General features: G+C 42.2%; 1 protein-coding gene across 1 annotated transcript in view; it reads right to left on the minus strand.

The window, feature by feature from the left end:
* The window catches only part of LOC100709290 (type-2 ice-structuring protein), a 169,799-nt gene that overhangs the window by 79,077 nt on the left and 66,274 nt on the right, over positions 1-24,448 (minus strand). The gene's annotated exons all lie outside the window — the stretch shown is intronic.

Here is a 24,448-nt window from a genome sequence, read left to right on the forward strand (position 1 = left end):
TCAGCAGCTTCTGCTCATTTAGCAAAATTGTCAGATTCTCCATCTCTTGGTTTTGAGAGAAAGAGTTTGGTTCAGTGAGATGAGCAGCTGCCTTGAGACGAGAACGGCCAGGTTCAAATCCCGGTCATGGCAAAACCTGTTTTCAGTTTTCTCTTTTGTTCTGCCTCTTTTCTGCAGAAATTCTGCTGATTTACCTCTTTTCTGCAAAATTTTCAGCCTTTTCACCTCTTCTCAGCTCAATTCTCAGCAGCTTCTGCTCATTTTAGCAGAATTGTCGGTCTCTCCTCCTCTTTTTTGAGAGAGTGAGTTTAGCTCAGTGAGATGAGTAGCTTCCTTGAGACCAGAAGGGCCAGGTTCGATTCCTGCTCAGGGCAGTTTTGGTTTTTTTTCACCACCATACAACTTTTTGCAACTTTTCATCTTTTTCAGTTTTTGAGCAGACAGCTTCAGCAATAAGGCATCCACACAGCATTTTCGCAGGAAATGCAAATTTTTCTAGTTTTATTTATATTGCACCAAATCACAACAACAGTTTCCTCAAAGCACTTTTCCTTTTTTGCAAGTTATATACAATAATAAAAAGAAAACAGCGAATACTGCCACAATCATATGACCCCGTATGAGCGAGTATAAAAAGGAAAAACTTCATTTTAACAAAAAGAAACCTCCAGCAGAACCAGGCTAAGGGAGGGCCAGCCATCCTACATGACTGGTTGGGCAACAGGAAGACGACAGAACACAGACATGCTATGGAAGACAGCCAGAGATTAATAGTAACTAATATATAAATGCAAAAAGAGGTGTAAGAACACATATTGAGTGAAAAAGATGACTGAAGAAGAAACACTGCATCATGGGAATCCCCAGCAGCCTAGAGCTATTACAGTGTAAGTAAGGGGGTGTCCAAAGTCATAGGCTGCATCCTCCTGAGGCCACATTTGTAGGCCGATTACGTCACAGCGATGCGACTACAGCTGTCCAAATTGGTAGACTCTTCCAAATTCAGCCGACAAATGCGTTCTCCTTTTCCCCAGATTTGAAGGATGGGTCGCGTGTATCCTTCGCGGCCCACCATATCCCAGAATTCATAGTGCAGCCCAGCCAATTCCAGTTTCCAGCAATGGCGGCAGCTACTTAGTTTAAATATTACTCTTATTACTCTTTCTGGGTCACAAAATAAACTTTTAAGATAATTTCAGGTGAGAATGTAGCTGTGTAAACTTCAAATATCTGCTCAGTTTATCAAGACGTCACATTTTTGGGGGTAACAGACCAGGGGCGATTCTAGGATCAGAGCTTTGGGGGTGCTGAGCACCCAGAGAGCTGCCCATCCAGGCAAGGTAAACTTTACTCGTCACGATGAGACTTCTTCCCCGTCTCTGTCAGTCCCTCCATCCTTAAATGTCTCCAGTTGTCCCGAGTTCCCTCTGACTGTCTCCTTGGTGCATTTAAACCTGTTCCTCCCTGTCCTCATCATCTGTTGTCTTCATCTCCATTATCAGTCATCATAATTTTACCATCTCTATGCAAGTCTGCAAATTTCTTCATTAAATCATAAGATTCTTAAATTCATCAAGTCTCTCTCTGCCTGGGTCCTCGTCACAAAACATGACATCACTGTTTTGTACATTTTAACACAATTTAATTCCCACATTTGTGAAAGAAAAGCAAAATACTTTTTTGAAAAGTTTGTAACAAAACCATCAAATCTGATAAAGGTTATTTAAATGCTGCTAAAGAAGAATGGATTGGAATTAAAAAAAAAATACATATCCTAACCTTAATTACTGCGGGAGAATAATGAATGATGCTCATAGTGAGTAAAAAGTAAACTGAGTGCATTTTTTGGACAGAGATTCACTTTTAAAGTGTATGTGTAATATAATACAGATACATAAAAAAATACACTCCAAAAATAGAAGAGTCCTTGAAATGTACAAAATATTATTAAAAAATTTAGGGCAGATACTACTATGGCCCTGCAGATTTTTTCTTTTCTTTTCTTTTATCCTATGTCTCCTCACCTTGAGGTTGGCAAATCTGTCTATCACATTTTGGTGGTCAAGTCTCTCAAGCATCTCTTTCTCAGCTGACATCACAGCCAGGTGCTGGAGTCTGCTTTGACCCATGGTACTTCTCAGCCAGGTATGGAGCTGACTCAAGACACTAAAAGACCTTTCACAGCTACAGCTGCCAACTGGGTTTGTTAGGGCAACCTGAATAACAGTTTTCAGTGTGGGGAAGATCCGATTATCCAGAATATTGTACAATGTTAACATATCTGGAATGGCACCAGCCTCACTCTTGAGCTTCAAAACGTTTTTGGCAACCGTGACTTCCTCTGACTGAAGTTCAATATGGTAATGCAGTGCCAGGGCTGACAACCCAGTTTGTTTTGCAGATTCTGTATAGCAGCTTTAATATAGGGAGAACACAACTTCCAGATTGTATGAGTAAAATTAGTCGGGTTTTTTTCTTTGCCAGTTTAATAGTTTCTGTTTTGCCTGTCACTATTCCCTGTCTGTTTTCTTACCTGGTTCTTCCTGACCTTGTACTTTCTCCTCATGTTCCCCTCTTTCCTCTCTCCCTCTTTGGACTGACAATCACACACAAATAGATTGTATTCAATTAGATTAAATAAAATACTATTAAGATCACTAATAAAAAAAGTCCTCTCTCAGTGTACTTTCAACCAAAAGGCAAATAACCAAACCACCTGTACATCTAATAAAGGATATAAATACTGAAACACTGATCCAACATTATCCTTTATTGATGGATCATTTGATCTTACACTTTTACCTGAATGTGGCTCCTTTTTTTGAAAAAACTTCCTCATATCCATTATGAACCTGGCTGTCTCTCTGTACACACAGACACACACACACACACACACACAACAGGAGTTATAAGGTTAATGGGCATCCAGCCAGTTAGCAGTTAGTACCTTGGGTTCAATATCAGCACATGCACATATGACAAAATAAGTTTCTCTCATTACATTTCAAACAGGACAGTGGTAACAACAGCAGGCTACGGACAATGTTAAGTTTTAGATTTTAAATAGGCTATATAAATTTCAATGGGAGCAACAGGACGATCAAATATTGAAGATGTTACTACAGAGTAGGACGGATTATAGGGTAGCAAACATTGTCGGGAAACATGTTTTCAACACTGCAGGTTACCTGGGTGTAATGTTTTTCAGCTAAAAAGAAACATGGCCTGACTCCTACCTAACTATATAAAGAGTAACTGAAGGTTAAATGCAGCTAATATGTCCTGTTTTAAGGCAGGCGCTTCCACGTCCGCTCCGCTGCGTCTCAGCCACCATCGCTCGGGCAGCAACGGAGCTAGAGCCAGAGTAGGGGAAAGACGAGCTGGAACAAACCATTTTCGGAGGGGGGAGAGGTTATCTGTACTTTTGTTGTTAAAATGTTCCATCTCAATTACGTACTGTATGCTTTTTATTTTTTTAGTAGTGTGTCCCACAAACAGCAAATATTGTCAAAAAAAAAGTAAGAAATCTTTGGGGGCGCTTTGATTCATTTTGGGGGTGCTGAAGCACCCCCAAAAATGGGCTAAAATCGCCCCTGTAACAGACATTTTTGGAGACGTCTGTTACCCACCAGCTCGATAGCTAGCCGGAGCTAGAACAGCGAACTCCCGGCACATTGTTTTCAAACCCTCCGTGGTCTTTCGCTACTCAGGTTAAATAGGGTGACCATATTTTAATTTGCAAAAAAGAGGACACTTGGCCCAGTCATGAAGAATTTTAATAATACTGTTTGTTTAAAGAAAATTTTAACATATTTAAAAGATGCCTTCTCTGTGCGGTTAATGAATGGTGAAATAAAAAATGTCATATAGGCTTTTACAAGTCAACAAGTGCAAAACAAAAAACAAAAAACTTAAAAACCTCTGAAATTAAATAATGTTACAGAAATAATGCCTCATCTGTATAAGAAAAATTAACCAATGAGAAAATGCAATTACAGCAGAAATGTAATATTTTATTTTTGTTTGTGTACCACAGTTTTACAGTGTTTCGACAGTAAACATCTAAAATGTACCCGCTGACTCCTGGATGTTTATTGTGGACCTGTTGGCTATCTGCCAAGCTAGAAACCAGCTTCGCACCCTCGTGAGGGCAGAATAGGGACCTTTGAGTCATTTCTGACCAATATATGTCCTTCAATGCACATATTAAACAAATATGTAAGACTGCTTTCTTCCATTTGCGCAACAACTCTAAAATTAGAAATATCCTGTCTCAGAGTGACGCTGAAAAACTAGTTCATGCATTTATTACTTCCAGGCTGGACTACTGTAATTCATTATTATCAGGATTTCCGAAAAACTCCCTGAAAAGCCTTCAATTAATCCAAAATGCTGCAGCAAGAGTGCTGACAGGGACTAGAAAGAGAGAGCATATTTCTCCTGTTTTGGCTTCCCTTCATTGGCTTCCTGTTAAATCCAGAATTGAATTCAAAATCCTGCTCCTCACATACAAGGTCTTAAATAATCAGGCCCCATCTTATCTTAATGACCTTGTAGTACCATATCACCCTATTAGAGCACTTCGCTCTCGCTCTGCAGGCCTACTTGCTGTTCCTAGAGTATTTAAAAGTAGAATGGGAGGGAGAGCCTTCAGTTTTCAGGCCCCTCTTCTTTGGAACCAGCTTCCAGTTTGGATTCAGGAGACAGACACTATCTCTACTTTCAAGATTAGGCCTAAAACTTTCCTTTTTGCTAAAGTATATAGTTAGGGCTGGACCAGGTGACCCTGAATCCTCCCTTAGTTATGCTGCAGTAGACGTAGACTGCCAGGGGACTCCCATGATGCATTGAGTTTTTCCTTTCCAGTCACCTTTTCACTCACTATGTGTTAATAGACCTCTCTGCACTGAATCATATTTGTTATTAATCTCTGTCTCTCTTCCACAGCATGTCTTTATCCTGTTTTCCTTCTTTCACCCCAACCGGTCGCAGCAGATGGCCGCCCCTCCCTGAGCCTGGTTCTGCCGGAGGTTTCTTCCTGTTAAAAGGGAGTTTTTCCTTCCCACTGTCGCCAAAGTGCTTGCTCATAGGGGGTCATATGATTGTTGGGTTTTTCTCTGTATTTATTATTGTAGGATCTACTGTACAATATAAAGCGGTGTGAGGCGACTGTTGTTGTGATTTGGCGCTATATAAATAAAATTGAATTCAATTGAATGTGAGATTATTATAAGTAATTATTCTTCAATGGTTAATTTCTTTGGTATTTTTTGAAGAAATTCCTGAAGTCATTATTAGTTAATGTTAAAGGAATGCTTGTCCTTAACAGCTCTGACTTTTGTCAGTCTGACTACAGTGGTGAAGGAAAACATATAGGGTTGTTCTTATTTTCTTTCTATTCAGTGATGAATCCTAAGATGTTCTAGCTTTACAGAGGGCTTTTTTAAAACTACTTTTTCGGCTAAATGATTACGTTCTAAATTAGTGAGATTCTATTTCCTCTCTAGCATAACTCCAGCGAGTTATCTGCTTTAAGCTGCACATTTGAGAGGGAGTCAAGTAATTCTGATTTGAGGCTTCCTTTTCAGAGGAGCTACAGTATCCAGAGTCGTAAACAGTGAACTTCTCACCTTCTGCATGAAACTGTGGAGACCCTGAGCAACTCCTTCAGTGGTATTGTGTCAATTGTCAGGGCCCACAACCCCTTTACAGGAAGTCTGGTTCAGGTCTCTGTTGAAAAAGTTCTAATCTCTGATCCTGTTAGTATTACCCAGCAGGCTGTGTAGAGTTCAGATGGAGTCAATGTGTGGGTCAGGGGACTCACCCAGTCTAGTTACCGTCTAGATTCAAGATGTCAAATCTCTTTAGTTACACCTTTCGTGGCATTTGTACACTATACTTACTCCTATTCTATTTTTTCTATTTTACTATTTCTTATTTATGTCTCCTTCACGTTTCCTTCTTGACCCTTGTACTGCTCTAACAAGTAAATTTCCCCAGTGTGGGATTAATAAAGTTTTAAAGTCTAACACAGTGCAAGGGAGGAAAGACACCAGCAATGATCCGAGTGAAGCAATTGTCAATTTAATTTTTATGCATCTGTTAGTTTTTTTTCTCCACCAATTTATGTTAATATGTCACTAGTAACTTAAAGAAACAAGAAATCATGTATAATTTTAATTATATTGGAAGACTCTCATGCATTTGTACTGCTTACAAAAAGTTGTTTTTAAATCCTTGTTCTGTTTCCTTTTTACTTTGCTGATTTCAGACAAAAGTCACAGTGTAAATAGTTGACACATTGCAGTTAAAACCACAGCTGTTAAACTGACTTTTTGGACACTGAACAAGTAATGAGGAATGCTGCTCGGTGAGGCTTTGGAATGAGTCTTAATTTCCACTTATTGTGTAAGAAAAATGTCGGTTAGTTGTGGTCTGTAGCTCCACTGAAGAGGAGGGATGGTGCAGTGGGTTCAGGGTACAGTGACAGGAAGCTGGAAAGGTGGCTAAGCCCTCTGTATATCAGTGAAGCTGTAACCTGTGTCAAGCAGCAGATGCAACATCTGGAAAGCTGTCAGGAGTGAAAAATAACCTTCGTAAATAAATGATTTCTCTTTCTAACACTGTGTGTTCTGGGTCCTTTCTATCACAGTGATGCCAAAATCCCGTTGGGCATGTCAGACCTGCAGCCCACACAGCAAACTCAGCTGCTCAGCCAGATGATGATGTAACTCGCAGCAATGCATAAGGAGCAGGCAGCAGTGCAGCATGTGCAGCTTGAAAAGCCGCAGGACATAAATATCCCATATTGCAGCTATCAAAACAATTTAAGGGCAAAACACCGAGTCAAGGCTGTGGTGAGCTTCCCACCTGACCCATCCCTTAATTCTGAGCACTCTGCATATGCTGCCGCCTACCTGGATGACATTATCATCCACAGTGCCACTGGGGCAGAGCATGTGCAGCGGGTGGACATTGTCCTGGAGTCCCTGAGGAAAGTGGGGCTAAGCAGGAGAAGTGTGTGATTAGATGGAGGGAGGTACAGTATCTGGGGTACCTCTTGCCAGGTGGGCAGGTGCGCCCTCAGATAGGGAAAAAGGATGGTCAAAGGCCGATGGATCGGAAGTGTGTGGCGGTGTGTAGTCTGCGGCTCTGCTGCTGAGGAGGGGCGGTGCAGTGGGTTCAGGGAGGCTGGCATGGCAGTTGAGCCCAATGTACTAATCATCCGCTCCCTATTTCAGTGACACCGGGACCATGAGAGGTGTGTGTATGTGTTTCAAGCAGCTTCCCAGATGTGACACCTGGAAACCTGCAAGGAGTGAATAAGAACCATTGTGAATACATGATTTCACTCCACAACACTGTTTTCTGGGTTTCCAATCACAAATAACTTTATGACTTTTGCCTCAATTATTTTGCACTTTATCACAGATTTATAGCTACTTTTAAGACTCTTTCACTTTTGTGCTGAAAACAAAACCAAAGACCAAAAACAAAACAAACAAACAAAGATGCCATGTTTTCAGTTAAATATTTGCAGTTCAATTTAAAATATTTATATACCACCAAAATCTCAACAGCCACCTCAAGGCACTTTACAATGTAAGGTAAACACCCACCAATGCAATACTATTTCTAAACAGTAGCTCAACATTTTAAAAATTGCTTCACCATATACAGCATTGTTTCTGCCATTTTGGCTGCTTATTGTTTTTTGTTTTTGTTTTTTTTAAATATTCTGATAATGATCGGGTATTTGCTGACGTACTTATGGTTAAAAATGCTGAGTTAAATCTTGTGAAATATTGTCTGAACTTTGCACATGTTTTGAAATCCACTGTTTCTTTGCACTCTAACCACGACTGTTCGAAAATTCATCATAACATGATAATGAATTTTTCCACCAGTCAGATTTAGATAGGGTCTCTTTTTTTGTATGCTGTGTGTGTTAAAGAAAAAATTAAAAAATCAAAATAGATCTACCAAGCAACAGACATCCATTTTGGTTGTCTGACACATTACTTACTGGGGTAAAACTGGTCAGCCCTAACCTGTCCTTTTAAAAGTCTTATTTTTATTTGGTTGAAAAGTTCCATTCATTTTCTTGCACTTATCCAGGGCTGGGTGATGAAGCCCAGCCAAAGCAGAGAAAGCAGAGAAGACTAGGCCTCCTTATTCCTAGCCACCACCACCAGCTTAGGATGACTGAGGTGTTACCAGGTGAATTGTGAGATACAATCTTCCAACATTTCCTGGGTCTGCCTGGGGCCTCCTATGAGTAGGACATGCCCAGAAGACTTCACTGCCCAGAAGGCATCAGATGCACAAACCCCATGAACTAGTTCCTTTTGATGTAGAGTAGTAGTGGCTCCACTCTGATCCCCTCTTCAATGGCTGCACTCTTCAGCCTTTCTTTAAGGTAGAGCCCAGCAACACTTCGAAGAAAGCCAGTTTCCATAAATAACCCTTTGGTAACTACCAAAATGTCACAGGACCGAACAGACTCAAGCGAAGTCCAAGGTTCTTTTAAAAAGAAAGTCAACAGTTTATTTACAAAAACACCAAGTGCAATATATACAGCGTGCAGAGGTCAGGGGTTCCAGGAATCTGTGGGGAGGAAGGGAAACAACCACAACAAAACACCTCGCCACTCTCAGATAATCCAGGGTCAGGAAACAGGAACAGGTCCAGGGGAATTGTTACGGCCCCTGGCCTTGGAGGAAGTGGGCCGGCCTTCCTGTATGGAAATTCAAGCATGCTAGGGCTCACAGATGATTGGCTGGCCGTGGACCTGTACCAGTCCAACTGCATGCAGATCGGAGTCTGCCAGTCCTCGCGAGTACAAAAAACTGAGGATTCTTCACTCGTGGGGGTGCTCTTTGATTTGAACAGAATGTATAGGCTGTCCCTCCTGCCTCTGCCTTTGTGCCTCTGTTTATGAGTTGCTGCCCTTATGACTAGTGCTCTTTTTATTTGAATGTGCTAGTTGAACGTATGAGAGTTGGGTTTTTTAATGTTTTAATTGCCTAGTGCATTGCTTCACTGACGGTTTTCAGTTTCTGTAATAAACCCTATGTTTTTTAATCTGACCCTCCTGTTCTTGGGCTCATTTATGTTACCTCCCCTGTCACCTAACAGAGCCGGGGTGTAACATAAGTGGGGGCTCGTCCGGGATCCCTCAAAGGGAGTCTTTGTTCCTGGCAAAAAATTGTGGGTCATTTTCAGCTGCAGGTCTCCAAAACCCTCCATAAGAGTGATTTTAAAGCTCTAGTAATAGACAAGTTGGTGGAAGCTGGTATGATTCAAGCCCCTGCTTTGGCTGTGGTCTCTGGTGTGCCAGGCCAAACCGCCTTGCTTGAGGAGGGCCATAAGGATGGTTCTAGTGGAGATGGTGAGGGGGATGAGCGAGGGAAAACACTGCACACGCTTGCTCGCTATGATCCACTCTCCCCTTGAAGTTCAGAAGACAGGAATTGAACTCGGTTGAAGGTGCGGCCGGCACGTTGTTATGGCCCTGGCCATAACGTGTTTTGGTGGCTGTTTCTTTTTCTGTGTCTTTTAGTCTCTGCGGGTCCCTGATTGGATAAGCTGACGGCTGCTGATTGGTCCCCTGATCATGTGGTCGCTTTCAAAATCCCTCACCAGCAGTTGTCCCGGGGCAGCCACTGACAGCAGCAGCAGACCTGACCCTGGCCTCCAAACTCTGTGATATCTGTGATTCTCGTGACCTAGTGAACTTGTATATAGTGTGTAAATTAGCCTTCTCTTGTAAATAGCACCTTGTAAATAGTCACTGAAGCCGAAGGGGTGAGCTGTCTTGTTGTTTTTTTGTATTGTTTCCTCCTGTTTATTCAGTTAGGGAGTTAGGCGTGACATTTTTTCTTTTCATCACGTAGGGTTTAGGTAGCACCTCCTTGACTGATTAAGCTGGTTTTGTTTGTTATTTTGGCCTTTGTTCATCCCAGAGTCACGCTTCAGTTTAGACAATAAACCACTGTTCACTAAGAAATTGTTTTTTTCTGTGTATGGTTTTGGGGACCAGGGCAGGGTCACTTCCTTTTTTTTGAACTCTCATGTTGCGTACCAGTACCCCTAGACTGGGGCGTAACACACATCTCCATTTGGAGGCTGAGGAGAAGGCCCAGAACAGGCAGGCTCAGCTAGAGCTTGAAATCAGAAGGCTGGAGATAGAGGCAGACAGGCTGGAGTCTCAGCCGCAAGCCTCATCTGCCTCTGCTTAACTTTCCAGTTCCACCTCCTCGACCGCTTCTGCTTTTGATATCTGTAAGTGCATTTCTTTAGTGCCTGCTTTTAGAGAAGCTGAGGTTGATACATATTTGCAGCATTTGAGCGTATCACTGGTGCGTTGCAGTGGCCTAGTGATATTTGGCCTCTTTTGTTGCAGTTTAAACTGTCCAACAAAGCCCAAGAAGTGGTGGCAACGCTTTCTTTAAAGGAATATTTAGACTACTTGTGTGTTAAAACAGCTGTTTTGCAGGCGTATGAGTTAGTCCCGGAAGCCTATAGGTCAGGGGTGTCCAAACATTTTGCAAAAAGGGCCAAATTTTTATAAAGTGAAGATTCCCGGGGGCCAATGGTTCCTTTTGACATTTTTTTCCATTACAAAGTTACATGAAAATATAATGAAAAACAATTTTAAAGGTCACAATTGCCTTTATTTTTAAAATGGAAATGTACCTAAATAAAAGCCACTCAGGCAAGCATGAACAACTCTAAAAATGCAATTCTGCCTTTCATTTATATCTGGAGAGTCAGATAACATTGAACAAACTGTATAGAATACCCTAAATTTCCATGAGTTTGCAATATCTTTGCCTCGTGAACATTTTAAACAGGAGTTATAAGTAATGAAAAGTTGTCTGTTATTAATAAAGTTTTTTAAAAAAAGTGAATTTTGCCCTTGAGTTTTAAAAGATCTTTCAGGAAACCAACATTTTTGAAATCTACAGGAAGATTACACAATTGGGAAGTTCACTTGCCACAAGAAATAAACTAATATGTAAATATACACAAAATGTACACAGTTTTGGGGAGTAACCCAGATAGCAAGGAAACATTGAAACAATGTTAAGTCAATATCAGGCGACGTCATTGAATCAACGTTGAAGTGGGACGTTGATCTAACGTCACTCTTGCACCCATTTTTAACGTTGAAACAACGTCAGGTTTTGATGTTGAATCAATGTTGAAACCTGACATTGATTCAACGTTATATTTTCTAATACTGTTGACATTGAAACAATGTCAGATTCTGATATTGAAACACTGTTGAGCTATGGTGTTGATTTTCCACCTCTTTCGCAATCGTTTTTTATTAAAACAACAGTTAAGTGGGGGAGAGACACAGGAGAGGTGGAGAATAAACCTAGCCTGAGTGTCTGTTGTCTTGTGTAGTCTGGAGATGATTGAATGTTGGGGTGGGTATAGTTTCCTCTGCGGTGGGGTGGGGTGGGCTTCCCCGGGTCCTGTGGGGCTTAGCGGTGCTGCTGCCATAGGCCCCAGTCTGGATGGGCCTGGGCTCCCTTGCCTTGGTGGGTACTAGAGGACGGGGGTGCCTACTGGGGTCAGCGGGGGAGCTGGCCCTAAGGAGGGGCATCCTGCCCCTCCCTTCTTTTCCTCCCCATCCCCGGCTGCCTCCCTCTTCCCGCTCCACCACACCCACCCACACAGGTAGGGCCTTGGGGTGCGGGTGTGTCACCAGGGTGCAGGGGAGGCATTCCCCCCCCTCTGTCCCCTTCTGGCCACCTGTGCCTCAATTTTATTTCACAACTTAGACATCCACATTATTCACACTCTCATAACACACACACATATATATGTAGGGCCTTGAGGCATTTGAAAGCCTGATGCTTAGCCTCGTCCACCCCAGCTGTAAAACTCAGAAACCAGTCTTACTTGTTATCATCTATCGTCCACCTGGGCCTTACACAGAGTTTCTCTCTGATTTCTCAGACTTTTTATCTGATTTAGTGCTCAGCTCAGATAAAATAATTATTGTGGGTGATTTTAACATCCATGTAGATGCTAAAAATGACAGCCTCAACATCGCATTTAATCTGTTACTAGACTCAATTGGCTTCTCTCAAAATGTAAAAGAACCCACCCACCACTTTAATCACACTCTAGATCTTGTTTTAACATATGGCATAGAAACTGAATATTTAACAGTGTTTCCTGAAAACCCTCTGCTGTCTGATCATTTCCTGATAACATTTACATTTACAATAATTGATTACACAGCAGTGGAGAGTAGACTTTATCAAAGTAGATGTCTTTCTGAAAGTGCTGTAACTAAGTTTAAGAATATAATCCACCCACTGTTATCATCTTCAATGCCCTGTACCAACATAGAGCAGAGCAGCTATCTGAACGCTACTCCAACAGAGGTCGATTATCTTGTTAATAATTTTACCTCCTCACTACGTACGACTCTGGATACTGTAGCTCCTGTGAAAACTAAGGCCTCAAATCCAAAGTCCCTGACTCCGTGGTATAATTCTCAAACACGTAGCCTAAAGCAGATAACTCGTAAGCTGGAGAGGAAATGGCGTGTCACAAATTTAGAGGATCATCATTTAGCCTGGAGAAATAGTTTGCTGCTTTATAAGAAAGCCCTCCGCAAAGCCAGAACATCTTACTATTCGTCACTGATTGAAGAAAATAAGAACAACCCCAGGTTTCTCTTCAGCACTGTAGCCAGGCTGACAAAAAGTCAGAGCTCTACTGAGCCAACCATCCCTTTAACGTTAACTAGTATTGACTTCATGAACTTCTTCACAAATAAAATTTTTATCATTAGAGAAAAAATTACCAATAATCATCCCACAGATGTAATATTATCTACAGCTACTCTTAGTACCATCGATGTTAAGTTAGACTCTTTTTCTCCAATTGATCTTTCTGAGTTAACTTCAATAATTAATTCCTCCAAACCATCAACGTGTCTTTTAGACCCCATTCCTACAAAACTGCTCAAAGAAGTCCTGCCATTAATTAATTCTTCGATCTTAAATATGATCAACCTATCTCTAATAATCGGCTATGTACCACAGGCCTTCAAGCTGGCTGTAGTTAAACCTTTACTTAAAAAGCCATCTCTAGACCCAGCTGTCTTAGCTAATTATAGGCCAATCTCCAACCTTCCTTTCATATCAAAAATCCTTGAAAGAGTAGTTGTCAAACAGCTAACAGACCATCTGCAGAGGAATGGCTTATTTGAAGAGTTTCAGTCAGGTTTCAGAGCTCATCACAGCACAGAAACAGCTTTAGTGAAGGTTACAAATGATCTTCTTATGGCCTCTGACAGTGGACTCATCTCTGTGCTTGTCCTGCTAGACCTCAGTGCTGCGTTCGATACTGTTGACCATAATATCCTATTAGAGCGATTAGAACATGCTGTAGGTATTACAGGTACTGCACTGCAGTGGTTTGTATCATATCTATCTAATAGACTCCAGTTTGTACATGTAAATGGAGAGTCCTCTTCACACACTAAGGTCAATTATGGTGTTCCACAGGGTTCAGTGCTAGGACCAATTCTATTTACATTATACATGCTTCCCCTAGGCAACATCATTAGAAGACATAGCATAAATTTTCACTGCTATGCAGATGACACGCAGCTCTATCTATCCATGAAGCCAGGTAACACACACCAATTAGTTAAACTGCAGGAATGTCTTAAAGACATAAAGACCTGGATGGCCGCTAACTTTCTGCTTCTTAATTCAGATAAAACTGAGGTTATTGTACTCGGCCCTGAAAATCTTAGAAATATGGTATCTAAGCAGATTCTTACTCTGGATGGCATTACCTTGGCCTCCAGTAACACTGTGAGAAACCTTGGAGTCATTTTTGACCAGGACATGTCCTTCAACGCACATATTAAACAAATATGTAAGACTGCTTTCTTCCATTTGCGCAATATCTCTAAAATTAGAAATATCCTGTCTCAGAGTGATGCTGAAAAACTAGTTCATGCATTTATTACTTCCAGGCTGGACTACTGTAATTCACTATTATCAGGAAGTCCTAAAAACTCGCTGAGAAGCCTTCAGCTAATCCAAAATGCTGCAGCAAGAGTACTGACAGGGACTAGAAAGAGAGAGCATATTTCTCCTGTTTTGGCTTCCCTTCATTGGCTTCCTGTTAAATCCAGAATTGATTTCAAAATCCTGCTCCTCACATACAAGGTCTTAAATAATCAGGCCCCATCTTATCTTAATGACCTTGTAGTACCATATCACCCTATTAGAGCACTTCGCTCTTGCACTGCAGGCCTACTTGTTGTTCCTAGAGTATTTAAAAGTAGAATGGGAGGCAGAGCCTTCAGTTTTCAGGCCCCTCTTCTGTGGAACCAACTTCCAGTTTGGATTCGGGAGACAGACACTATCTCTACTTTCAAGATTAGGCTTAAAACTTTCCTTTTTGCTAAAGCATATAGTTAGGGCTGGACCAGGTGACCCTGAATCCTCCCTTAGTTATGCTGCAATAGACGTAGGCTGCCGGGGATTCCCATGATGCATTGAGTTTTTCCCTTCCAGTCACCTTTCTCACTCACTATGTGCTAATAGACCTCTCTGCATCGAATCATATCTGTTATTAATCTCTGTCTCTCTTCCACAGCATGTCTTTCATCCTGTTTTCCTTCTCTCACCCCAACCGGTCGCAGCAGATGGCCGCCCCTCCCTGAGCCTGGTTCTGCCGGAGGTTTCTTCCTGTTAAAAGGGAGTTTTTCCTTCCCACTGTCGCCAAAGTGCTTGCTCATAGGGGGTCATATGATTGTTGGGTTTTTCTCTGTATTTATTATTGTGCTATCTACTGTACAATATAAAGCGCCTTGAGGCGACTTTTGTTGTGATTTGGCGCTATATAAATAAAATTGATTTGATTTGATTTGATTTGAGGGTGACCACGTTAACGGCGTCCAGAGGACGGTCTGTGTATTCAACCCTACCTCTGGCGCCGGTGCCCACCTCTCAATTTTAAATCCATGTAGACATTGAGGGTTCTCGGGAGGGGCCGTGCTAACACCTGCTGCTCTGGCAGCAGCACCATGCCCTCCTTGTTTTAAATGCACTTTAGAACAACACGCAACAACACTACACATGAGCGGGAGGAGGGAGGTATGGGGTCTTCACACACCCCCGTCCTCTACTAGCCATCGGGGCGGGGGCTGGGAGGAGGTGTTGGCTGTCCGATTGGCCTCCCTGCTGCTGCGGAGCCTGGGGCGGTCTGCTTGCCTCCACCCCGGGGGAAAGGGTCACATCTCTTGGGTCTGGGTGCCGTTTCCCCCTCTGGGGGCGAGGGTACCTGGACCCAGGGCATAGAGTATGTTTGGGGAGTATGATTGTGTGTACATGTCTATGTATGTCTATCCCTACGTTGGGTGAGTGCTGAGTGTTTGTATATGTGTGCATGAGGGTGGGAAAGCATGTTTATGTCTGTGTGTGCCTGTTTGTCTGTGTCCATATGTCAGGTTGGGTCTTAGACTCCACCTCCCTGGGTACTCCCAGGCCCTCCAAGTGTGGAGGCCTATCTCCCCTCACCACACTCCCTGCTGGTAACTGATGCCCTCAGGGGTTGGTGCATTGGTGGTTCTTGGTGCCTGGGGCTGGGCGCTCAGGTATGCACCAGCTCACTCCCGGTGGCTAATTGGCGGGGCCTGGTGCCTGTCGCTCAGTCAGGCCTCTTCCAGGGCAAAGGGGGCCCTCGGCCCTCCGGCCTCGGGGCCTGCAACTCGGTTCACTCTGGCACAGCTGGCTGCCGGCAGAGCCGGCGGGCACGCCGGTTCAGCCCCCTCTGGCTTCTGCTCCGTGGCTACTGGGTGACCCCCCTCGTCTGGGGATGTCCTCAGCCCTTCCCAGGAAGGTGGCACGGATGCCCCTCCGGTGGTACTCCTTGGGCTCTCGCACTCTGGGGCCTCTGGATGTCTGGAGCCTGGATCTCCTCCATGCCTGCTTCATGCCCTGGGGGACGGGGCTATGGCCCTCCACACTCTCTAGCAGACCGTTACATGGGGAAACTTTTTGTATACAAGTGCGTATACCGGAGATTAACCACTGCAGCCGAAAAGAGTGCCTGACGAGCCCAGTTGTAAGTAAGCTATTAAGGCTGGACTGTAGACTTTGTTCATGTTTTTCTCCGAAACAATAAGTTCAGTTTGAGCAGCCTTTCAACGCATCTCTCTGTGTCTTGCTAGCAAAGTTGGCCCAGACAACAAAGTAAAGCTAGTTTTCAGCTACAAGCCCGACACGGAACCCGACGTATTAGCCAGAGGTCCCTTTACTGCGGTTCGGAGCCCTGGACCTGTTTTATATACGCGCAGAATAGTTTTCTAAACGAGATCACTACAAAAAAGTGCAGCCTTAATCAATGTCCACCCTACTGTTACTCATTTTATATTAAGACTTAAAACTCTAGTTGCTATTGGTATGGCGAGTAGCCTTCAGTAAAAGTAATAAATCACACAGCAGTAGTACATTCATGTAGTCGTAAAAAGCACAACAATATATTAAGTAATCCAAAGTATTCAGACTATGTTACTCTCACTGAGTAAGGTAATGGAATAGTTTACAAAATATATTTTGGGGCATGTATTTTAGAATTAGAATTAGAATTCAACTTTACTGTCATTGCACATGTCACAAGTACAGGGCAACGAAATGCGGTTTGCAGCTATCCAGAAAGTGCTTTAGACATAATATAGATATATTACAAAATATAAATTAGCAATAATATAGATATATAGATATATTACAGAAATGGGTCTGTTATAGGTATGTTACAATGTACACGGTATGAAGTTGTGTTATGAATATGCTATATAAGTATGTACAGGTTGTAGTGAGTGTACAAGCTATGTACAGGCTATGAACAGGATATAAATATGAAAACTATACAGAAATATAAAATATGAAACTATACAGAAATATGAAATATAAAGCTATATGGAAATATAAAATATGAACTAAATTATAAACAGTTGTAAACAGTTGTAGAATTATAATTATCGTATTGTACAGAATGATTGTCTATACAGCATTTACAGTAGTGCAGTTTAGATCAGTGAAATATGTGGATACTTTCTACAGAGGCTATATAAAGTGCTGGTGGTTGTGAGTGGTGGTTCAGTCCATGTTATTATTATGTGTGTATGAGGGTACAGTTGTCCATTTGTTTGTTTTTGTCCATTGTGTGTGTGTGTGTTCAGTTATAGTTGGTTGTGGGTGTGTGTATGTTCAGTCCATGTGTTTAACGTGGGTCAGATGTCAGGAGGCAGAGTTCAGGAGTCTGACAGCTGTAAGGAAGAAGCTGTTCTGGTACCTTGTGGTCTTCCGGAGGCTCCTGTAGCGCCTCCTAGAGGGCAGGAGGGTGAAGGGTCCATGTGCTGGGTGACTGGGGTCTTTGATGATTTTTCCAGCCCTTTTCAGACACCTCTTCCTGTAGATGTCATTTATGGCAGGAAGTGGTGTTCCGGCGATGCGCTGGGCAGTTTTCATGACCCTCTGCAATGCCTTCCGGTCCGAGACAGAGCAGTTCCCATACCAGACTGTTATACAGTTGGTCAGGATGCTCTCGATGGTGCACCGGTAGAAGTTCACCAGGATGTCTGAGGACAGGTGGTTCTTCCTCAGAGTCCTCAGGAAGAAGAGGCGCTGATGAGACTTCCTGGCCAGCTTGGAGCAGTTGGTCATCCAGATGAGATCCTCGGAGATGTGGACTCCCAGGAACTTGAAGCTGCTCACACGCTCCACAGCCATCCCTTTAATGTAGATGGGTGGATGTGGGTCAGCATTCTTCCTGTAGTCCACGATGACTTTCTTGGTCTTCTCTGTGTTGAGCAGCAGGTTGTTGGTGTCACACCACTCAGCCAGACAATCCACCTCCACCCGGTAGGCGGCCTCACCGTGGTGTCATCTGCAAACTTAATGATAGTGTTGGAACCATTGGCAGGTCTGAAGTCGTGTGTGTATGTGTTTCAAGCAGCTTTCCAGATGTGACACCTGGAAAGCTGCAAGGAGTGAATAAGAACCATTGTGAATACATGATTTCACTCCACAACACTGTGTTCTGGGTTTCCAATCACAAATAACTTTATGACTTTTGCCTCAATTATTTGGCACTTTATCACAGATTTATGGCTACTTTTAACACTCTTTCACTTTTGTGCTGAAAACAAAACCAAAGACCAAAAAAACCAAAAACAAACAAAACAAACAAACAAAGATGCCATGTTTTCAGTTAAATATTTGCAGTTCAATTTAAAATATTTATATAGCACCAAAATCTCAACAGCCACCTCAAGGCACTTTACATTGTAAGGTAAACACCCACCAATGCAATACTATTTCTCAACAGTAGCTCAACATTTTAAAAATTGCTTCACCATATACAGCATTGTTTCTGCCATTTTGGCTGCTTATTGTTTTTCTTGTGAAATATTCTGATAATGATCGGGTATTTGCTGACGTACTTATGGTTAAAAATGCTGAGTTAAATCTTGTGAAATATTGTCTGAACTTTGCACATGTTTTGAAATCCACTGTTTCTTTGCACTCTAACCACGAATGTTCGTAAATTGATCATAACATGATAATGAATTTTTCCACCAGTCAGATTTAGATAGGGTCTCTTTTTTTGTATGCTTTGTATGTTAAATAAAAAAATCAAAAATCAAAATAGATCTACCAAGCAACAGACATCCATTTTGGTTGTCTGACACATTACTTACTGGGGTAAAACTGGTCAGCCCTAACCTGTCCTTTTAAAAGTCTTATTTTTATTTGGTTGAAAAGTTCCATTCATTTTCTTGCACTTATCCAGGGCTGGGTGATGAAGCCCAGCCAAAGCAGAGAAAGCAGAGAAGACTAGGCCTCCTTATTCCTAGCCACCACCACCAGCTTAGGATGACTGAGGTGTTACCAGGTGAATTGTGAGATACAATTTTCCAACATTTCCTGGGTCTGCCTGGGGCCTCCTATGAGTAGGACATGCCCAGAAAACCTCACTGCCCAGAAGGCATCAGATGCACAAACCCCATGAACTAGTTCCTTTTGATGTAGAGTAGTAGTGGCTCCACTCTGATCCCCTCTTCAATGGCTGCACTCTTCAGCCTTTCTTTAAGGTAGAGCCCAGCAACACTTCGAAGAAAGCCAGTTTCCATAAATAACCCTTTGGTAACTACCAAAATGTCACAGGACCGAACAGACTCAAGCGAAGTCCAAGGTTCTTTTAACAAGAAAGTCAACAGTTTATTTACAAACTGTGCAATATATACAACGTGCAGAGGTCAGGGGTTCCAGGAATCTGTGGGGAGGAAGGGAAAAGGTCCACACGCACAGACAATGATCCTCTTCAGTCACTCATGCTCTCGCTCCAAAAACACCTCGCCACTCTCAGATAATCCAGGGTCAGGAAACAGGAACAGGTCCAGGGGGATTGTTACGGCTCCTGGCCTTGGAGGAAGTGGGCCGGCCTTCCTGTATGGAAATTCAAGCATGCTAGGGCTCACAGATGATTGGCTGGCCGTGGACCTGTACCAGTCCAACTGCATGCAGATCGGAGTCTGCCAGTCCTCGCGAGTACAAAAAACTGAGGATTCTTCACTCGTGGGGGTGCTCTTTGATTTGAACAGAATGTATAGGCTGTCCCTCCTGCCTCTGCCTTTGTGCCTCTGTTTATGAGTTGCTGCCCTTATGACTAGTGCTCTTTTTATTTGAATGTGCTAGTTGAATTTATGAGAGTTGGGTTTTTTAATGTTTAAATTGCCTAGTGCATTGCTTCACTGACGGTTTTCAGTTTCTGTAATAAACCTCCTGTTCTTGGGCTCATTTATGTTACCTCCCCTGTCACCTAACAGAGCCGGGGTGTAACATAAGTGGGGGCTCGTCTGGGATCCCTCAAAGGGAGTCTTTGTTCCTGGCAAAAAATTGTCGATCATTTTCAGCTGCAGGTCTCCAAAACCCTCCATAAGAGTGATTTTAAAGCTCTAGTAATAGACAAGTTGGTGGAAGCTGGTATGATTCAAGCCCCTGCTTTGCCTGTGGTCTCTGGTGTGCCAGGCCAAACCGCCTTGCTTGAGGAGGGCCATAAGGATGGTTCTAGTGGAGATGGTGAGGGAGATGAGCGAGGGAAAACACCGCACACGCTTGCTCGCTATGATCCACTCTCCCCTTGAAGTTCAGAAGGCAGGAACTCGGTTAAGGTGCGGCTGGCACATCTCCATTTGGAGGCTGTGGAGAAGGCCCAGAACAGGCAGGCTTAGCTAGAGCTTGAAATCAGAAGGCTGGAGATAGAGGCAGACAAAGCTGGAGTCTCAGCCACAAGCCTTATCTGCCTCTGCTTAACTTTCCAGTTCCACCTCCTCGACCGCTTCTGCTTTTTGATATCTGTAAGTGCATTTCTTTAGTGCCTGCTTGTAGAGAAGCGGAGGTTGATACATATTTGCAGCATTTGAGCGTATCGCTGGCGCGTTGCAGTGGCCTAGTGATATTTGGCCTCTTTTGTTGCAGTTTAAACTGTCCGGCAAAGCCCAAGAAGTGGTGGCAGCGCTTTCTTTAAAGGAAAGGTTTAGACTACTTGTGTGTTAAAACAGCTGTTTTGCAGGCGTATGAGTTAGTCCCGGAAGCCTATAGGTCAGGGGTGTCCAAACGTTTTGCAAAACGTTCCTATACCAGACTGTTATACAGTTGGTCAGGATGTTCCCGATGGTACATCGGTAGAAGTTCACCAGCAATGGTCCCTCTAATTTTTCATGTATCTTAGCGAACACACAAGCTCCCTGAGCGGTCCCTTGGACCACTGTGAGAAACATTAGATGTGTGCACTGTGGCCACGCCAGCATCGAATCCATCCAAGTTACATGGTTTATTAAAATAATCAAATTACAGCATTTACATTTATGTTAGACTACTTTTAAATAACTGCTTTAGCCCACTTACAAAGAAAATTAAAAAAAATCTTGTTCATGACCTGTGTAGTATGTTAACACTATTGGAAGTAAAAATAACTTGAACTCCAATTTTGAAAACACAACTTTCTTTTTTTTTTAAAAAAAATAAAGCTCTGACTTGTATTATGAGTATGAGTCTGTGGTCTGGGAGAGAGTCCTGTAACTCTCTGTCTGCAAAATGCAGTATATAATGACCAATGTTGGGCAATTAATTATATAGTTACTTCTTCAAAAAAGTAACTGAGTTATGTAACATTCAGCAATCGCCTCATTGTTCTGACACACACAGAACAAAACTATTGACTACACTACACACTAAATACTCTGGTTTTACGTGACCTATCAACACAATTTAAAAACTGGTATAGAGTCCACACTTTTTCCGTCAATTGTTCCGTCTGTCCTGCTCACATCTCCAGTGGTTGTACACGTTGTCATTAACGTGGCTTCACTCCACATCAGCCACGCCGCTTTGTAAGTAAGTAAGTAAGTAAAATTTATTTATATAGCACATTTCACAGATAAAAATCACTAAGTGCTTCACAATAAGATCAGACATACAAGTTAAAATTAATTAAAAGCCCGTTTCTATAAAAATGTCTTCAGCTGCTTTTTAAAGGAGTCAGTAGAGTCTAGACAGCGTAAAGACAACGGCAAGGAGTTCCACAGCCTAGGTGCCAGTGCCTGAAAAGCCCAATCACCACGTGTTTTAAACCCAGTACGTGGGACCACCAGTAGCCTCTGACCTGAAGACCTAAGTGCTCGGGATGAAGCATGAGGTTTCAACAGGTCAGAGATATACTGGGGAGCTCCACCATGCAAAGCTCTAAAAGTTACAACTAAAATTTTAAAATGAACCCTAAAATTTACTGGCAACCAATGAAGAGAAGCCAAAACTGGAGTAATGTGAGACCTCTTGTTTGTACCAGTTAAAAGTCTTGCCGCTGCATTCTGTACAGACTGAAGGCGATCTAGAGCTGATTTGTTGAGACACGTAAAAAGACCGTTACAATAATCCAAACGAGAAGAGATAAAAGCATGAATAATCATCTCAAGTTCTGTCTTTGACACCAGTAGTCTGAGTTTAGAAATGTTTCTTAAATGATAAAAACAGTTCCGGACAAGTTGTTTAGAGTGTTTCTCAAGAGACATTGAACTGTCAAATATAACACCTAAGTTTCTGAGACTCGACTGAAATGAAGGGTCTAAAAAACTGATATGCTGCTGAATTTCTGAGAGCATGTGATCAGGTGCAATAATCAAGGTTTCTGTTTTATCTGCATTTAACTGGAGGAAATTGTCATTTAACCATTGTTTGATTTCTGACAGACAATTATTTAAACAAGACAATTTATAAAACTCAGAAGCTTTGAAAGAACAGTATAACTGAATGTCATCAGCATAGAGATGATAAGAAATATTACTGTAACGTTTGACAATTTGGCCTAGAGGGAGTATATACAGCAAAAAGAGAATAGGACCTAAAACAGATCCTTGAGGTACCCCAGAAGGCAGAACTGACGTTTCAGACAACACATGATTGATACAGACAGTAAAGGATCTCTCAGACAGATATGACATAAACCATTTTAAAACAACACCAGTAATCCCGAGCAAGTCCTTCAGCCTATTCAGGCACGTGCAGAGGGGGGGGGGCGGAAGGGGCTTGAGCACCCGCCCTTTCCTGATGGGTGCCCAAAGTGCCCTTTTGTTGAGGCAATTTTTTAAAAAAAATTTAATTATTATTTTTTTAAATGTGTGTGTGCGTGCGGAGTCCTGTCTGTGCCCCTCAACAATAATATTTAACTATTAATCACATTTTTACTAAATAAAAGGATCTGGCTTGCATCAGTCACATGATCACCATTAACCAATGATCGCCCTTGACGGCAGAACGCGCTGGTTACGAGCCGGGAACGAGCTCATAAAGAGCACGCGCATTTTTTGCGGTCCGGAGCTGTAGGAGAAACACAAATTACCTCAGAGACACAGACTGATGCGACAAAACCAGTAAGTAGGTGTACAGCGCACACTGTAGTCTAAAGCACACAGGAGTATTAGCTTATTATGTACACGTTGGTAAGCGGTCTTGTGGCAACTGACGAACTAAAACAAATGAGCGTGCTGTGTGTGCAACAGCGCGACAAACTTTACCTGTCCTTTTATTAACTGCACAAGTAGTGCTGGTCATAGCTGCTGGCTCACTGGGTAAGGCTGTCATGGGTCTGTAGCTCTGTCACCGTTTTAGGGAACATATTTAGTTTTAAAGTAAGTTACAGGGCTTTTCCTGCCTTTCTGGAGGGATTATATTTCACTTAAAACGATCTAATATGCATGTCCACATAATAATGGATTATTAAAATTATAATATTATAAACGCTGTATTTTAAAGAACATACATTAAGAAACAGATTATATTAGATTTATATTTTAAATATGACAAAATGCTGATTTTACAGCAGTAAAATTATTGTATCTCTGCAGTTTAAACATTTAATAAACTTTCTGCCTGCACAGAGTGGATAGTGAAACAAATAGAATCATCATAAATACATTATTTCATATTTATTACTTTTTTCCCCTCATTGCTTTATTATTGTAGCTCTAGTAATAAATAATAAGGGAAGGATTCTGGATCAGCACCATGATGGAAACTTGTGCTCACAGTATATACAGTATTCTGAAGAAGGTCTAAAATGTCACTGTATGTACTTGCTTGTGTGTGTTTATATGTATAGATGTTTTAATTATTACTCATAATATAACATTGTCCAGACATGGCTGGTAAGGACATGAGGAGGAAACAGTAGGAGCTGTGTGAGGCTACTAAAGGCAGTGGATCCCTCAGCAGCTGGATTACAAAGAGCACAGGTAACATTAACACATGTACCAGTTGTTGGAGAGGTATCCCAGTATAAAAATAATATTAAGCACAACTGAAATGTTTTGCTTCTATAACATTTTTCTGTCATCATTTTATTATAGATTAAGTGCAAGAGTTGTTAAGTGTGGATAAGTAAATTATAGTTTATTGCAAAAGCAAGTTGTGCCTTGTTCTCAGATGGAGAGCAAGTGGAGAGTGATAGATGAAATGAGGGGATGGAAGGAGGAAGAGGCAAAGAGTGAATCACAGGCAGGGTCTAGTTTATTTCTCAGTTTTTTGTTGCCTTATGGTTCCAAGCACTGTCACCAATCTTTGCATTTTGTTATTATCTCATGACACTTGTTTAGTCAGCTACCATCTCTCCTATGGACTTTTTAATGTCTACAGTCTCAGATCAACACAGCCCTGCCCTCCAGCACTATCAGCAGCAGGAGCAGCAGCAACCCCTCAACAGCAACATTGTACCCATCAGGTAAAACATAGGCTACGTTTGCTTTGCCTCACAACAGTGATATAGTATGATGCGATCCCATATTAGATTCTTGATGAATGTGTGTTGTTGTTATTCAGCCTGGTTCAATGTGCCCCTT

The sequence above is a fragment of the Oreochromis niloticus genome, linkage group LG3 (assembly GCF_001858045.2).
Source record: "Oreochromis niloticus isolate F11D_XX linkage group LG3, O_niloticus_UMD_NMBU, whole genome shotgun sequence".
NCBI classification, from domain to species: Eukaryota; Metazoa; Chordata; class Actinopteri; order Cichliformes; family Cichlidae; genus Oreochromis; species Oreochromis niloticus.